The sequence below is a fragment of the Aquila chrysaetos genome, chromosome 3 (genome assembly GCF_900496995.4).
Source record: "Aquila chrysaetos chrysaetos chromosome 3, bAquChr1.4, whole genome shotgun sequence".
Classification (NCBI taxonomy): Eukaryota; Metazoa; Chordata; class Aves; order Accipitriformes; family Accipitridae; genus Aquila; species Aquila chrysaetos.
Genome location: NC_044006.1, coordinates 47,041,544 through 47,058,811, shown reverse-complemented (window position 1 = coordinate 47,058,811; position 17,268 = coordinate 47,041,544).

The following is a 17,268-nucleotide window of genomic DNA, read 5'->3' as shown; positions in this document are numbered from 1 at the left end:
AACTGTCTCAATTGTGTGAAAAGATATGACATGTCCTTAAACGTTTGTTGAGTCTTAACACATATTGCAGAATTGCTATTTAACATTCAACAACCAATGTAATTTGTTATAGGAAGGGGTTTTGGTTTATTTTAAACTCAGTTCAACAACAATCAAAGTGTAATATATTCTCTGGTCGATGGTAATCATTAAAAAAAAGTGATGGACAAAATTATTAAGTTGAGATGCTTTTAGTTCACTGTATGCATCTTGCACAGAGATCATTCCTGTTACTAAAATACAAAATGAAAGACATATAGAGGGTTCTTGGTTTTGTTGTCTTTCTTCCTCTGTTTTCCAAATTTATTCTAAATTTTGCTTCACTCATGTTGCTTATGTTTAACATCATGCCTGCATATGTTCTTCCTGCAGGTAGATCAATGAAAGGGCAACAGTAGGATGTCATGTCTCAGAAAATAAATACTCAGAAGAAATTTGTAAGAATCATCTCCCTACGCTGTTTCTGATGAGAGGAACAAAACAGAACAGAACTGAGAACAGGTACTTTTTCCTTGATTTATGAGTTGACGGAGGTAGCGTAGAACAGAATGTATACCTACTATAGAGGCAGTACAGAACTTTTTTGGATTATAATTAAACATGTGTTAGTACAAAGTGGTTTATGACACAGAACAAAGGTGCAAGAGCTTACAAAGATGAGGTAGAAGAACAACAGCTGACTAGAGAACTAAGGAATCAATAAAGAAGACAGAAACAGAGGAAGGATTCATGGAGTGAATTTAATCTAGGAATTTCCATGCAAATACACTCAGTGTAAACCGTGAAAGAAACGGTAATATTTTCCTGGCTGGTGTAGCACAAGGTAAAGAACAGAGGGGAAAAGAAATATAGAGAGAGCTAATGGTATTACAATTTTCCTTAGCTTGAAAAAACACCCTATAAAAAGTGAGCATCAGAAAACGAACAGGAATTGTAAGAAATTATTTTAAAGTACAGTTGAAATTAAAAACTACACATATGCCTGTCATTATATTTGAGTATAACTTGTCATAAAACAATCAAGTGAACTAAAAGAATTCAAAACTTGCATTTCTTAACTAATTAGATCTAACTAATTAGACCTACTTCATTTGCATTTTCATTAAATATGTTCAGGAGAGAAATTTTTTGGAAAACCAATCCAGAGAAGGAGATATGCTATGTTAGTAAGCCAGAGATGTACATCAATCTATACTAACTTCAGTATACCTGACTGCAGAGAACAATTAACAACACAATCAGCCTCAAGACTTAAGGGTTTGGGTACTACTATACTACATATTCAAGAGGTATGTATATTATTAAGACTGAAAGTGAACAGAACTTAAAAGCAAGATAGAGGGTTCAAATTTGGAAAGCTGAAATAAATTAGAAATAGTTATGAAGACCTATCTGTAAAAGGAAATTGAAAGAAAATAAATAGTAGGGAAGAAGAAAGAACCAATTACTTTTAATTACTTTAAAAGAAAGGTTTTCCAGAGGGCTGATGGAATGAAGACAAAGAAGAACATGTCTGCAAAGATAGTTTGTATCAGTGAAAATTAAGTATGAAAAGCAGAAAAGGTGGGCTCAACAATGAAAAAAAGTAAAGTGAAGAGAATTTTTTTAAGTTAGCAACAAGGAAGCCACCAGCAGTCTTCAAAAAGAAACTTTTAGTGGATTCAAGGCAATTAGAGAAAGAAGAGAAATCAACAGTTGCAAATAGTGGCTAGCTAGCACCTGCTCTATTTATAGCCCTTAAATCTCAGATTCTTATATAGATTTTGGTGGAATTTATGAACATTTTTTTCTCATTCTGAAGCTGTGTTTTGCTGACAGATCAGGGTTCTATTTAAATCAGTTGAAAAACATATTTTATGATAATGTAATAAAGGATATTTTGCTGTATCTAAAAATAGAGTAGATCCCTAAAGAAGCATACATTTTTCTTTGATGTACCTTGTACTGCTGTCTTTGCCTACTGATATCTTTATTAGAAGTATTTATATGTTATATACACATCAGTGTTACATTGCAGATACTTGAAGTAACTAATTTTTATATACATTTTGTTAAAAGTTGAGAGAGTAAACTTTTTATTTTACTTCCTACTATCATTAAAATGCTCACATTTTTTAATATGTTTTCAACATGCAATTGAAAGTATGTAACAAAAAGCATATTCCTCTCACTTCTCTGGGAACAGATTTACATACAGATTGCAGGGAAAAATTTAGCAATTTATCAATACATCTTTTGCCCTTGTATTTTGTCTTACAGGACATGCTATTTAAAAGCTCAGTTCTGTTCTACTTGCATTGTCACAGCTACCAACATAGTTTATTCTAGATTTACACCATATAAATAGGATGAAAATAAAGGAAGTGTTTTTTGAGAGCAGTAGGATCCTCTGAGTAAAGCACTCAGTGGTGTGCTTAGATAGTTGTGTTGTATACTTCAGTTCTGCTGTTGGTCCATTACTTGACTTGGACATCTAGGATACATGCACATAAAACCAGCACTGCGATTTAAGACTGCAATTTTAAAAATCCTCCCTTAACATGACAAACCTTAAGTCAGAAAAAAAATTGGGTAACTGAAGTTCTACTTTTAAAGATGTCCACAACTTCCTTATTTTTGTTAGTACTTAACAGATCAATGCCTAGGTCTTCAGTGGGACATTTTCTTTCATAAACCCTTCGGGAGACTAAATATAGTAGCCATGTTTCAATCATTCCCACTGTAAACACACAATCAAGGTCTGTACTAACCACAGGGGAACTGACTGCATTCACTCAGAAATATAACCAGAGGGCAAAGAGGTAACGTTCCAAAAACTTAGCAGAATCTCAGAATGGTTGAGGTTGGAAGGGACTTCTGGAGGTCATCTGGTCCAACCCTCCTGGCTCAAACTGTGTCACCGAGAGCAGGTTGCCCAGGGTTGCCCAGCGGTTGAAGTATTAGTGTCCCAGTTCAGACTTCTCTTCCTGAAGGGACACAAACTTGCACATCTTACCTCACAGGAAGATAATTAATCACCTTCACTGCCTGTGAATGCCAACCAACACAGAAAAGATGAAATGGACCAAAACCCCAGGAGCGGTACTGTACCGGTACTCCTCCAGAAAGGCCAACAACTTGATTCTATTTTCTGTTTCTTCTGGGAAGCAGGATGCTTTTCCACCTAGGGGGTCTATAAAGCCATGTTTTGAATTGAATTTTGATACAATGAGATCTCTGTTCTTTAACTCAAAAGAAGTGACAGAAACGGATCCCATCAAAACCAGACTGAATGTTAAAATTCTGGCGTAGGGGGAGGCAGAGGCTTTGAACCCTTTCAGAAAAGGTTTGAAACAAGTTCTTCTAATTTTTATGTTGTCACTTTCTCATTCTCCTGACAAGTTTTAAAAAGAAATGGTGATGCTTTTGAAGTTGATATGAATACCTGTTGGATATGCTCTGAAAGGTTTATCAGATAAAGCTGTTGAAAGGACTATGGTATAAATCTGCTTTTGGCTCTAGTTCAACTTTTGCATGAACTGCCATGATGTCTCAACTATGAAGACTAGCGCCATTTTGGGTATGTGAATATGTGCAACTCTCGGTTTCTAAGAAGTTTTGAAGGACAAGAGACATACTGAATTTAACATTAAGCAGCAAGATGCAAGAACCACATACTTGAAATTAGATTCTAAATGTTTGCCTAGATCGTCTCATCGACCATTCATACTGTTAGGGCAAACCTTTTATCTCCTTATATATGTTTTACTTCTCTAGACTGAAGTTATCTGGAGCAATGAGTTTCTCTAATGTGAATAGTTACACAGTGGCCAGCACAATGCAGTATGAAATCTGGTTTGGTCTCCAATACAAACTAAGTCCATGGGACTGTGAATGTTCATCCAGCTTATATAAACTCCAACCTTATAGCTGTGTGGCAATGTTTGCTTCTAAAAGGTAAATTAAACCCAAATCAGGTAACCAAATAATAAATACAATACATACATTTGCTACTGGCTGAATGCGAATCTTAATTACACTTTCTAGGCTAATTATTGTATACTCAGATTTTTAGTATAATGACTAATTTAATGCTTCCTTCATTTTCTGTAATTACTTTAACAGTTTTTATTATATTTTAGTTTTAATATCTCTGCAATACTGAGTCTGTTTCAAAGCATAACAAACACTTTGATGAGCCCTTATTTTCAAGGCTAGTCTCTCTGTCTTGAATGGAATTACTGCTGCCTGTCTGATAATATGAATAAACATGCACAGCCCATCTCAGAGCAAAAAAACAGTCCTGATGCTGAAAATTTTGCTCATTTCTATCAGTTGTATATTCAGGCTTATTATCTGGAAACTAACTCCTTGATATTGTACATTTGCATATGTATGAACAGTCATCCACCTGCATACAGTTATTCTTGGTGCAGTGTTTTAGCATTTGTGAGTAGGAATTTCAGACCTTATCCGCCACTTCTACTCTTTATTGATGGGTCCCTGATCCTTCTGTAGGAGACTTCACCTGACATGGGTACTGAGGAAAGTACGCCTGGTGGAGAGGAAAGGGAGGTATCATCCTGCTCGACAATTCGAAATACTGCTGCAGCCAGCAGAGCTGCTATGATGTATGTGGCTCTGGGGTAAGATATAGATAGGGTCTTCTCCAGCCCGTCACCTGAATAACTTTCAGAAAATCTAAATGCGGCTTGCAATTTCCAAAGTCCAACTTCCTCCTCCTGGTTTTTTTTTTTCCATTCTGGGATGGTCATCTTAAAGGTACAACACAATTATTTTTTTTTAGAGATGAGTGTAAACTCAGGTCTTATTCAAATGGTACTGTGCTTTTAAAAACAGCTTTCAGTTTGCTTTTAACAGAGGTGACAGAATATTTCATGAAAAATTCATTATTCGCAAAGCTGTTTTTAATGTTAGAAAGACTAAGACATATAACAGCATCTTATTAACTAATCCCCATTTGACTTAGTGGAAATGCTGAACTTAAAATGACTGAAGTATTGTTACAAATGCATCCATGCTCCTTTGTACCACTGCAGCAGTCGTTGATTTATATTTATATATGTCTCTCTGCTATGGTCCCTCTTCAGAACTCACTTATTTCAGACTTAATGGAGTAATGAACTTTCTGTACAAGAAGAGCAACATTGGCTTTAATACACTTGGCCACTCTACGCTGTCCTTCCTGTTCCACCTACTAGAAGCCACTGGCTGAGAAAAAAAGAGTCAGAGGAATTCCTCACCCGGCCCTTCATCTTATGAGGAGTGCAGAATGCAGAAAAAAGGCAGAGGAAGAAGATGAAGTGCAAAAAGCACTTTTGTGGACCTGCAGTAGGGGCTTGCTGTTGTACCCTGTAGCTTCTGTCTGTGACACAAGGTGAACACAGCAAGGGTGATCTCGAGTCTAAGGAATTTAAATGTTGAACAGACGTGCTCCATACAGAGAACCCCTAGTAGGGTGGTCCTTAGAGTGGATTAGCAGGGCAATATAGATGTAGCTATTACTCTTATCTGCTTGCTATTAAGTTATCGTAAGTTAACAGAATCATAATATATTGCAGTCTAAACATTCATACACAACATAGAATCCAGCAGTGATACAGGTAGCATGTATAGAAATCAGAAAGCAGGAATAACAAAGAAAGTACTCTAGTTAGGTACAGAGAAATAAATGAAGTAGGACACCTGGGAAAACCAGGAAGTAGGCTATGATTGTCTTGATATATTATAATTTTTAAAAATATTCAAGAGTACTTTTGAAAGAACGGTACTTTTGTATAGCATTAAGTAGTGCAGTATGGTATACATTGCCAAGAGGAAATAATGGACTAACTGAAGCTGGAAGTCTTCTCTAAAATAAAATACCGATTCAAAAAATGTGTTCCTCATGTATAAAACTCTTCAAAAGTCAACATATGATCTAATAACATCATGGCTAGGGAGGGTTTTTGTTTAGCTTGTCTTTAGCCAGGTTCAGGTTTCTTAAAAAAAAAAGAGAGGTTCATGTGTTACTACTCCCTATTGGATCTATCTTTCAATAATGTTTTAATAGAGTGGTCAGTTTTAACTAAACTTGACAGATAGTTAAGAAGAATAGAAGAACAGAAATCTCAGGGATGATAAATTCTTATAAATTTTTTGAAAGTCAATGACCAAGCAGGTAAGAGACAGTCAATATAGCACCTTGACTGGGAGAAATGTTTCAACATGAGTGAAGCAGTTATCTATTATGTTTGGTCTGTCAGCTGACCCGCATGCACACGGTGGGAAGTAGGGAGAATTTGGTTTATTTCCATGTAAGAATAAGGATTCCAGTTTACACAGACCCAGTGCAAGGTCTGCTTGAGACCAGAAGTACTAGAGAAGTAATGCCTGGCATGAAGCATTGGAAATGGAGAGGAAAGAAGAGTTTGTGAGACTGATGCTGTACAAGCACTCTATCCCTGTAAGGATTCAGCGAGGTATTGTAGAGTTACAGCGCAGTCCTTCCAGAGACTCACAAATCTTCACAGGTTTTTCAAGATACCACTATGGACTTGTGGCAAAGCTGGCCATGCAATGACACATTTCCATTTTAAATAGAAACGTTGCAGCAAAACAATTTTAATATGCAAAGACAACCATTAATTGCTCAAAGCTACTTCTTAAGTAACTGAGCTACTTTCTCAGCCTGAGGGACCAATCTATTCCCACAATAGCCAAATTTGCAAATTTTTATCAGAAGAGAAAGTACGTAAGAGCTGCTTCTCCCCTTCTTAAAGAAAAAGTACCCTGTATTTAGGAGAAATACTGAACTTTGATTTGACTGAAAACCACAGCAAACAAAAAGACCTCAGTTATAATTTTAAAATCCCTCACTTCACAATATTTTAAAGTTTTTAATTAGATGCTACAAATGTAATCAATTGGAAGTTATTAAATTACACTATTTGTGATATATTGGGAGGAATTTATCAATTTTACTGAATATTCATAAAGAAGGCTGGTGGTTTGGGGTTTTTTTCATCATTGGAGGCTACAGATGCAATCCTAGATGTATGAAAACGGAGAGATCTTTGTTAGCTAGTATTATAGAAATGTACTTTAATCTCATTTTCAGAAAAAAATGAATCCAATGAACTATATGCAAAGAGTAATGAAAGATGACCTTAAATAGAGGTCAGAGGAAAACCTGAGGGATCCAACCAGATGAAATGACTCATATTAAATTTCCATATTTTTTAAGAAACTGAATAATGACAAAGAAGAAATAGAAAAATATTCTGAAAACACCAGAGAAATGGAAAGTTTATTTAATGAGCTGCAAGTTAAGGAGAATTTTGAAATATATATAGAAAAGGAAGATAACAACACAGAGAAATTCCCCAAGTTAGAATGCTCTATCAGTCTGCAATCCATTTTCTTAATAATTACCTCTTAGCTAGAAAAAAAACCCAACAGTGGGTTTGGCATATACTTTGTTTTAAATATCTATAAGGCCCATAAGGAGGTTATGCAATTTTAGTAATATTTGACATTAGGTACTAGTGCAGAAAACAACTGAAAAAGTGATCATATGGAGTCTTCAGGAAGCAGGCAGTGAGATGTTACTTATCCTGAGATAAATGGTGCTGAGAAGCTGTAAACTATAGTAATGGGTCAAAATCACATATATTGCATCTACATACAAATTATGCACGTGAATAAGAAGTATTTAATATTAATTTTTAAGAAAAATAATTGTAAAAAACACTTTCTTACTAAAATGCATTCAGGATAATTGTCAAGGCTATGGAACAGTAGTAGCAAGTGATGCTGCAGTTAGCAGCATTCCAATTTTCCCAGCTGAACTGATATAATAGATTAAAAATTTTAAAAAGTTGCATAATTCCAAAAGAAGAACTAAATCATTAGCACTGACTGTAAAATCACTTGCAAGGAAGCAACACTTTGGTTTGCTCATACCCTAGTCCTGTATTTCTTTTTAATGGCACAATGAGCTGTCAATTGAGATTAATTTCTTTGAAAGGGTCTTTTCATTGAATTAAGCTTCTTAATAAAAGTAATTACTTTTCTAATTCCCCACCGGGCTATTGAAATATAAACCAGCACCAACTGGAGAAAAAGTAGAGTCTCAATCACTTCAGTTGATGTTTGGACTGGGCCCATAACATCAGAACCAAAAGCTATGGCCTTGGCAATGCAATATATAAGCAAGAATGGGGCTGAATGTGTTGCAGAAAAGAAGTAGAACCAAGAATTTAATAACTGTAATGCAGAAAGAAAATGATGACTTTGTTCAATTATAATTAAGTTCCCCTTAAATTGATATATTTTCAAAAGCAAAGAAAAAAAAGGAAAAGGAAGAGCAGTAGCTTTTCCTTGCAGTAGTTAGATCAGATAGCTAAGGGCTTAGCTACTAACCCAGCTAAGAGAAAAGCAGATGAAAGCAAGTTTAATGGTCTTACTGAAATGTTGTGATTTTTATTCACATAATAGGAAGCCCTTCCTGAAATTTACAGTAAGCTCTTACTGAAATTTACAGTTTCTAAAAGAGATAATGTCTGGGCAAAGAGTTCCCTGAATTTGTAGCAGATTTTACTCTATATCCATAGCACAAATTTGGTGCTGTGTAATGATATCTGAAAGAGGTTGGGGCGGGGGGGGGGTGGGGTGTGGGTTTTTTTGTGGAACTAGCAGAGTTGGGCTGCACAGCAAGTAATCAAGTGATTTCTGTTGAGAAAATGTATCCTGGGAAAAGCATACTGGACACTGATTAATACTGAAAAACACTGCACAGGCCTGGAATATTTTTTTCTGTTCCCAGACACTCCAATTTGGCCAAAGGAGTGTAGATATTCAGTTCCTGTGGAACAATCGGCTGCTGCATTAAAAATAAAAAATAGGTGGGCTGCAAAACAAATGGAAGCTTTCAAGGTGCTGCTTTAATTAAATTAGTTGTTCATTTTTATTAAGAATCATGAAGATTTTGTGATCTAAAACCCAGGACATTACAGTGAGAATCATGAGATCTTTTCACTTCCTGGTCCTGATGCTGACTTGCAGGATAACTCTGAGATTCCTGTTTCTGTTACTTGAGTTCTGTTTTTCCATTTGTCTTGTCTAAATGTGAATTAGGTAGAACTGCTTCTTTCTGTGTAGCACCTAGCATACATGTAGTACAATTCACTATAGGCTTATGAAATTCAGGTGAAACAACTGAGAGGCATCCTGGAAACAGCACTTAAATAACTAAAAATCAACCTTTTGGAAGTGTGTACCTCCACATAAGCCAGAGGGGGTGGTCTCTAAGTTCTTCCTGGCTTTCTCTTTACAAAAGCAGAGACACTGAAAATGGCAAGTATGAAACCACATACTTAATTAGCTTTCCGTCTAAACCCATTAACTAAATTTCCATTGCATTATAGTGAAATTTCCTTCCACAGAATCATTACAAAGAGTCAATTGAACAAACTACTCAAAAATACAGTAAGAAGATTTTTGTCTATGTAGGTTTTTTTTCATTTGGTGTCATAACAAGCTGCCTTTAATATTTACATTTTACCCTAATTCTTATAATTAGAAATCATATCTATTTCAGTGTAGCTTATGAGTAATGAGTAGATTTTCTGCATTAGGCGAATCATCACATAGAACTGAGGACAGAGAAAAAGCAAAGCATAGTTAAATAAAGACCCCCTTCTTCCTTGGATAATATATAGGATGCTCTCTTTAGTTGTCCTAGTCGTTATTAAGTTTTAGCCGTGAGCAACACAGAAGAATACTAAGCACAATACATAGGTTTAACTAGAGACTTCTAATGCAAGATTTGCAATGGACTGACTGCTAGGCTGCTCAGAATTCAAGCAATAAAATTGCTTTGGGGAAGTGAACATAAAGTAACAGGTATTGTATATTAGATAATTACACCACAGGACATTCCATAATCAGCTTCACTGCTACCTCATTATCTCTTGATAGTTATGCCAAAATAATTTGTGTCTTGCAAAATGAATCCTCAGCCTTGAAAAACAAATGAAAGTCTGGTTTTATTATTCATGAATTAACAATAAAAAATGGTTTGTAACTATGGGAAATAACGTCCACCTTAATTAAAAAGTAATTTCAAACATTGATTTTAAATGTGCATGTCTACATCAAAATTGTCTGTTATGTCAACTGATTCATACATCAGAAGTGCTACACACCGTATGAACAGAAACATGCAAGCACCTGTGAGATACAGATATAAAGTTCTCCTACTTCACTACGTGTACAGCCTCATCTTAAAGAAACACTGCCTGCATTGCTAGTAGTTAACATCCTTCTGGATACCAGTCAGTATATCTTTTCTTGTCTTTAATTTGGTTCTAAATAGGGAGATTCTTATTGAAGATTCTTCTAGTATTTGTATGCATATCTCGTATGGGTTTCATTCCACTTCTGTATATTTTCACTAGACCTCAACTGTCGATGCATATTTTGTATTTTATGTATGTACAAAGGCATTCAATTAAACTGCTGTAGTTTGTGAAGTTACATTACTTAGAGGCATTAAGATAATTGCACACTGTTCAAGAACTACCCTCCATTCAGAATTTCATGAATTAACATACCTATTTACCCCTAAAGGTCTGAGAAGATGTTCTTCTCCTTTTTAAAGCATATTGTTCATCCAAAAATTGAAATAAAATACAAAACATTACCATTGCACATCAAGTTGAAGTGAAAATTCATGAATGCCCAGTAACATTAAAGTTATTCAGTCAAAATTATTTATAGCCATATAGAATTAATGCAAGAAGACTCAATTCTTGGAAAAAAAAAAATCAGGAACAAAAGCAGAACTAAGACTATTAATGAATTTGATAAGCAACCTGCCTCCAGATAGATACGCTCTTTAAAGATCATTTGCAAATGCATCATCAGCCCACTGGACCAGAATTTAGTGAAAAAGATCTCATTCTTTTTAATATTGATTTCTCTCAAATTCTTGTATATTTATAGTAAATTCTGGATCTGGCACTGAAGTTGGAAAAAAGGTTTGTTCACACCCCACAATATCATAGAAAGTGGGTTTAAAAACCCACCACAAGCCTGTAACATAAACCTAAAGGATTCTTTAAGTGAGATTTAGCTCACAGTTTAAGGTGACTGGTTTTCCATTACAGTCAGTGAAAATACAATCAATGCAGAGTATAGAACCTAGAAATGCTCAGTAGCCCCAATGTGGGTGTCCACTTCGGAGTGAACTAGACATCTGTCTAGGCTGTATCAGCCAGAACCTTACCGGCTATAAGGGTTTGCATTTCGTTGCACCTAGGCACCTGTATATGGGCATGTAAATTCCAGTGCCTCCATCTTCAAGCTGAATTTTGCTGTTATCTGTCACTAAGCACTTCTTTGAAATAGTGGTTAAAATAGAGGAAAGCAAGAGAGTTCTTTTTTCCTTATTTTACAGGACTATTTGACTTGCATTTTTTAATAATATTCAGAGTGTACTTAATTAAAATGGAATAAAATGCCACCCTGACCTTGCTGTAATTAACTTTTTTTTTTGCAAATCAGTAGCAGTTCCTTTTAAATCAATGGGGTTGTTCTGTCTCTGTGGTATCACTAATACTGCAAAACTTCTAGTTTAAAACCTGCACCAGGACAACGGTTCTTTGCCGGTCCGGCTTTGATGAACAATATGCGTTTTTGCAGATGTCATGGCTACACCTGCAATTCTCTGACCTGAGAGATCTCGGTAGGCCCCCTGAGGCTTAGGTGCCTCATGGACTTGGTATTTCATATTCACATTTTTCTTACAGGCAGGGAGTCTGGTCTGACTTCAGAATGCTTATTGAGGCCAACCACCTTTGGGACAGGCAACAGGGCCCTTGTGGGATCATCTCTGGTCACCTCTGCCCTTGGGTGAAACTCAAGAGCAGCAAGCATAGATAAAGTGTCACAGTCAGATGTGATGAGTTTGAATTTTCTCTGGCATGGTCTGAACTCTCATAAGGCCATGAGATATACCCACTCTGGTGTCTCAGAGATGCTGCAAAGAGTTTTCCAGAAGATAAATATTTTAGGTAGGCAGAAAATTTGCCCTTAGAACCTTGTCAGGAGCTTGCTCCTGCACAGCAGTATAGAGACAACAGCATGCATCCTCCTGGAGCTGCATCAGTTAGGGAATGAGGGGGGGTTGTTTGTTTGTCTGAAATAGTCTAAAAAAAAAAAGTAATTAAATTTAATACTTATTATATAAAAAAAAAGGAAAGAAAAAGAAAATATAGTACCATAAAAATGTAAACCAGGTTGCTAAAAATAAACTGCATGATGCAGAGAATTGTCAATTCTGTTGTTTTATCAAGTACTTGATTTATCAGTGTGTTCTGATTTAACATGGCCATTTGAACAAGAGCACTCAGCAGCAAGAATACTACCATGGGCTATTGTTTATTCCAAACATTCTTATCACTTGTGGCTCTGCATATCTTCCATTCATTTATAACTGTGGAACATCATGGGGAGGACAGAACAGTTTAATTACCTGACAGATTTGAGCTGGGCAGTGCATGGTTTCAAAACCCATCCTTGTTTCTGGATTCAATTTCCTTTAATCTGCAAGTTAAAACGTTTGAAATGCATTTACAAATGAAGCATAACACTAGATAACAGTTACATCAACTGTACCCTTGTTAAAAAACCAGTTATTTTTACCAATGATGTAGTTCCATTGAAATCAAGGTCTTTTCATCACTGAATCAGTGTGTTTTCATCAACAAATCATTTTGCTTTTTATTAAGTCTGCATTTTTGGGGGCTGTTCTAAGCCAAAAAAAAAAAAAAAAATCAGCCTTGCATTGTAATAACCAAGATTGGTGGAATTAGTACTCTAGGCTGGTTATAAAACAGATGAAAGTGCGTAAACTACAGGAAACTGAACTACTGTGAAGTTACAGCAAACTAAACCCATTGGTATATGGTGGAAGAGTGTAGAAGTATAAATGGTATCCAGCAGAAAAGTCAGAGCTGACAGTTTCTCTAATCCTAATTTTCCTTATCCCACATATCCCTTGATATTCCTGCTAAACTCAGTCTTTGCAAATAAGGCATATTTGCAAATAAATTTAGTAGAAACATTATTCATATATGCTTAGTGTTATGCCTAATCATTGTAGAATAGCAATCCGAACCCATATTGTACACCCACTGAATGGCACACAATTTATGTTATTCTACCGCTAACACTTTTTCAGTTTACATAGCTGAAAACGGCTTTGTCTGCATCTTGGATAACATGTACTACCTCAGATCAGCAGTTTTCCATTCAAGCTTTAATCAAAACAATACACTGAGCATTCACATGGGGCATTAGATAAGCCTTTTGCTAGAAGCTGACTCAGAATCTCCCCATTCATTCAAATGTTTCTGGAAAATTCATTTTAACTAAATGCACACATTTTTGCTACTCAGTAAGAAAATTTATTCAATGAAGGTGAACTTGCTGCAAGAGTGCAAACCTTTGTTTAAATTGCTAACTGAAGCAGAAAAAGCACAGAAAGATCAGAGGGAAGTTATATTTCGGTAATGATAAGTCTATTTTACTGATGTTATCAAAACATATTTCCTAATGATTCACATACAATTTATTCTTTTTCACTTTATATTTCTTTGGTCATCAATAGATTTTCAAATGTACCCAGCTGAACTAAAGCGTAGGAACACAAATTAAAAGGTTTTGTTAAAGAAGAAACTAATAATGATTTACTTTTATAAGAATGATCTGTAACTCTCCATCATCTTACTTGTTACTAGTAAGTATTTAACAGATTTGTTTACTGTATTAAAATGTTTAAGGATATCAGGGCAATGGGAAATTACTGAGCTTCCATACACGACATGAAAAATATTGACATAAAAAATATATACTGTTAGTATCAGCATTGACATTATAATAGTACCTTCTAGATCAGCTGTAGGATTACATTGTTGATCTGTACATAAGAAGTATAGCTTGACAATAAAAAGGAAAAGGGCAAGAGCAAAAATCTTACATTTTGAGTAAAAATAGCCATATTCTTTGGAACTGAGAAAATCCAGGCTTGTGCATATAAAAACTTTTTAGTAGCAAACTATTTTATGTTTTTCATATAGCAAAAAGAGCAAATTACACCCAGCATGCCAGGCTACAGCTGTGGCCCTGCAGATAAATTTTTGACAATGCTTTTTGAAATGGTCTATAATAAATACTATTTTCTGCAGAAAAAAGTTCAAACTGTATTTAATAAAAAGAGTGAAAACTGATGTTTTATGTAGCATGGAATGACATTTTCTTCTTTATCTTCTTTTCCCATTACTTTGAACAAAGAGGAATACTTGCTTACAGGGCAGAAGAGAATGCAGCCGGCCATTAGAGGTTCTGGATGTGAGTTACAGCGATTATAAATAATTATTGCTATATTTTTTGTTGTTTGCAGGGTGGGTGTGTTAATATTTTTTTGAAAAAAACAGGAATAGTTTTACTATAGTGAAATAGTATCAGTTTATACCATTAACAACTATGTTTATCCCCATCTGTAAATTTAGAGGATCAATCAGCTGAAAGATAACAGCATCTCAAACATGTGCATGAAATGCTTTCTTCCAGGGTACTTAAAATAGCAAAGTTACATTAATATATTTTGGAACAACAAAAAGAAAAATCAAACCTTGGACTGCAGAAAGGACAGTCTGAACTTCATGACAATAATTATATCAGGACACCATGTTGGAGAATATCTAAGGTATGCAAAGCCCTACTTCAGCAAAGAGATTAACAAAAGAAAGTAGTACTCAAAGCAGCTATGCTATGAATGTACACGTTCAACCTCATCACTGACTTGGGCACGTTTTCAGCGCTGTCACAGATACTTACAGACACATCCACTGTGACTTAGCACTCTATTAAAATTCCATATGGTGAAGTAGGTGGCAGGATAAATTTCTTGAGCAGAAGTATGCATGATGAAAAAGGGATTTATTTTTAAGTTAAGCTTTGCATAATGGTTTAAAACTCTTTCTGCTACATTGTTCTTTCAGAATGTATTTTGTTCTATCTATTTTCACACAGGTATAGAGGAGCTATTTCTTTTTTTTCAAGTGAAATTAATATACTTAATAAATTGATGACAAATTTGAAATAAAAGATAACGGATTTTCAACACTTTTGCTAAGCAGACACACACAATAAAAAAGTTAGAATTTTACTTTTGTTCCTTAATCAAAACAAGCTCCTATGGAAATTCAATTTGAACAAGATTTGTAGGATCTGATCCTTAGAGAATAAATGAGTCTCAGGGTAATGAAAGAGTGGTGTCTGTTCAAGGTTTACCTTCCACCCTTTCATTTATTCCTCATCTTCCTCCCACATCCCCTCTCACCTTGCCCGTTGATATCCTTCACCCAGGAATCAACTGCCCTACATTTCAGCTGGAAGAACAGTGCTGGTGCATTTGAACAGCATCTGCACAGAATCTGTTTGAACGCTTGTACATGCATAACACAATAAACCCACAAATGAAAAAGCCTGCACATACATAATTGACAACCACCTCATTTCTGGATTAAGTGTAAATAATGTATTCAACATCCAATTACTAATATTTCACGTGCATAAAGCAGCAGGGGCTAGATTTAGCTCCTCAGTCTTTTCAATCTTGGTTCCTAGTAGCTGTAGAAATCTCTCCTTAGTGTAACCCACTTAAACTCAGCAGAACCCATTTAAGGACAGACCTTCCAGATGTTAAAAGCCTTGTGGGACTGTAGTTTGCAGCTTCAAAAGGAAAACGAAATTGGCAGTATAAAATAAGAAATGAACACTTAGAATATACGCTTGTCTGTAAATAGGCTTTTTGATGGTGCTATCTGATTTCTATTTGGAGGAGAAACACCACAATACTGGCAACAATACCAGTTCTCCATACATAAATATTGGCTTCAGAAACTATGTTTCATTTTTATGGCCCAGAACTAATATGACTATGACAGCTGCTATATAGCAAACAAAAATTAATCGCATGTCTGTTAAAAATAACATACTTATTAATGTTGCATTGCAATAGTTTTAATATAATTGTTAATTTCAAATGACTATGCAGTACTGAAATAATAATAACAGACTGAAAGAAAGAGTTGTGCCCCAAAGGAAAATCCAAGGGTTTTCAGTTTCCCACCGTAGACAGGCAAAGCCACATGCACTAAGGCTGCATGCTCAAAGCTTATAAAACCAGAGCTCATGGCAATCAAAGCAAAACAGTTCCAGAGGTATCAGAAGATGTTCTCTGTATAGCTCACTTTTGGAGCATGAGCATCAGAGTCAAGGGCTGTGGAAGAGATTTGGTGTATTCCCAAGTGAAAAGACGGAGTGGTTTTTGCACTAGTCAAGTCATCTTCACTTGTTAATAGCTGGGATGCACAAACTATCACAAATAAATTCAGAGATGTCCTGAGTACCTTTATTTTACTTCTATATAAACATGGAGACTGTGTACTTGCATATTTTGCATTAATATAATCAAATATTACCCTGGAAATAACCTATACAAATGGGAATTAGAAACTGGTTTTGATAGACTTTATAAGCAAGGTTTCACTAACACAGTCTTACTGTAATAAAATTTTAGATGAGGGTCCTTCCACTAAAGATTTGGTTTCCCTTGCTCTCCCAGCTGATGCTACCATACCCAAGAAACCTTTTAAAACATAAACAGGAAATATATAGACAAAGAAAAGTTCAAAAAAACCCTTAAGATCAATCTTTAGACCCCAGAGGAACATAAAGAAAGAAAAATAAGGAATAACAAATCCTTGCAGGTTCCTTGAAGAATTTTGCTGCCATGGAATAAGGGTAATACTGACATACTTGCATTTCCCTTATGATAGCCTACATGACACTGTTCTGCCCAGCACTTTTTTGGACCCATTTTGAGACTGAAGAATATTTTTAAAACTCGAATCCATGGAAATTAATGGCAAAATACTGTCTTTAGTGAAGGCAGCTTCATCCACAGAAGTACAATTTTTGTAACTTTAAATTATTTATTGAAAAATAATTAGATTGTGTGTATGCATTACTACTTAGAGTGTATGTTCTGCTTAACAGAATTTTGGTAGGTATCATTTCACATGATTCCCATAGCTAAAATTGAACTTGAGAGTAGTGGAACAGATTTTGGCATTACTGTAAGGCATTTGTAAATGGGGAATCTGCCAAAGGAATTGG